Source organism: Ctenocephalides felis, unplaced genomic scaffold (genome assembly GCF_003426905.1).
Source record: "Ctenocephalides felis isolate EL2017-DRISC unplaced genomic scaffold, ASM342690v1 CF-g0.4_SCAFFOLD_01170, whole genome shotgun sequence".
In the NCBI taxonomy this organism is placed as follows: domain Eukaryota; kingdom Metazoa; phylum Arthropoda; class Insecta; order Siphonaptera; family Pulicidae; genus Ctenocephalides; species Ctenocephalides felis.
The window spans coordinates 62,660,916-62,662,893 of record NW_020537324.1 but is presented as its reverse complement, the minus strand read 5'-3'; positions in this window follow the sequence as shown (position 1 = coordinate 62,662,893).

Here is a 1,978-nt window from a genome sequence, read left to right as displayed (position 1 = left end):
AATATTTTTTAATTAGATACAAATTTTAATTACAGAATATAAAAGTTGACTTTTATATATTCGCATAAAGAGTTTTTCTCGAAAATCAGCTACAATTTTTATATGCCTCAATTTTTCGTTTCAAATTTTGACAAGTGACATTTTGCCAAGTTGCCTGAACTTCCCGACGTGCGTAAACAATCAATTTAATCTATAAATATTTAATTCATATATGATCTACTTGTCTAATGATCTACTTGTTTACCTGTCCAATTTTCTACTTGTTTAAGAGATTACATGTGGAAGAGTCTAATTGTCTAAGAGACTACTTGGCTAAGAGACTTCTTGCCAAAGAGACTACTTGGCTAAGAGACTTCTTGCCAAAGAGACTTCTTGCCAAAGAGACTACTTGCCAAAGAGACTACTTGCCAAAGAGACTACTTGCCAAGGGGACTACTTGCCAGGGAAACTACTTGCCAAGGGGACTACTTGCCAAGAGGACTACTTGTCCAAGATTCAACTCGTCTAAGTTTAAACTCGTCTAAGTTGAAACCTCGCCTAAGTCTAAGTTTCAACTCGTCTAAGTTTCATCTCGTCTAAGTTTCAACTGGTCTGAGTTTCAATTTCTCTACGTCTCAACTAGTCTAAAAAGTCTTGTAAGTATCAACTTGTCCAAGTTTCAATTTCTCTAAGTTTCAACTGGTTTAAGTTTCAACTGGTCTAAGATTCAACTGGTCTAAGATTCAACTGGTCTAAGTTTCAACTGGTCTAAGTTTCATCTGGTCTAAGTTTCAACTAGTCTAAGTTTCAACTAGTCTAAGTTTCAACTTGTCCACTTTTGTACCTGCCTACCTGTCCACCTGTATATATGTCTACTTGTCTATCTATTTACCAGTGTGTCTACCCTTCTCTTCTTTATATTTTTCTACCTTTCTACTTGGCTATCTTTCTACCTATCTATCCTTTTACACTTCTGCGTGTACATCACGTTGCCAGTTCACTTGTCCACCTGTCTACCTGTCTTCTGGTTATTATTATTATATATGAATCAATAATATTTATCATGATCATTTCAGACCGCCAAATATTTTATAATGTTTTAAAACTATTTTTGCTGTCATTCCCAAGCAGTTGGACCTGCCCTCGCAAAAATATGATCAATTTTTCACTCCGTTTATACAAATAAAATGCTGTTTGAATCATTCTAATAGGATGCTCCTTTCTTTTAAAAACTTCATTTTTTGTACTCTTTGCTTTGTATCTCCGAAACATCTAGACTCGTCTTTACTAGAAACTAATCAGCACATACCCTCTTCAGCAAAAATAGTTTTTTTTTAATCATTCAAATGAGGTGATCCATGCTCTCGAAATCGTGGACATAAAATTGCATCCACAGAAACATGTATTTCAACATCATAATAATTTCAAAGCTTTTCTGATGTTAATGTTTACATAGAAAAATAATATATACACATGTAAGAAATTTCGATTTATTTCCTTTTTCATCTGTGAATAACATGAATCTGCTATTTTGGTAAACTTTTACTTGTTTCGTGAATCAGATCAAAACGTGCATGAGCGTAGAAAATAAACTTTTTATAACAAATTACTTCATTCGTTTCTAGACTAACGACATCTAATAAGGCGAGGTTTGATTAAAGAGAAATTGAAAAGAATTCGAGAAAAAAACAATAATAACACCGAAAGCGATAGATGATTCTGCAAAGAAGAGGAAACGAGTGCTTTTACCATTGCTAGAATCGCACATCGTGGCGGGCGGCAAAAAAATAATTCGCGGGCCCCCCGCCGCAGATTGGAGCGTCGCGTTAAAAAAATGTGGGTCGTTCGGAAACCGCGCACGGCGCTCGCACTGCTCTGGCGGAGATATCGGCACACTTTGCCGGCACTTGGAAAAGGGATAGACGGAGAACTGATGGAAAGAAACGCAAAGAACTTTTAGTTTTACAAATCAAATTGAGATATGTCAATTTTTGGATTA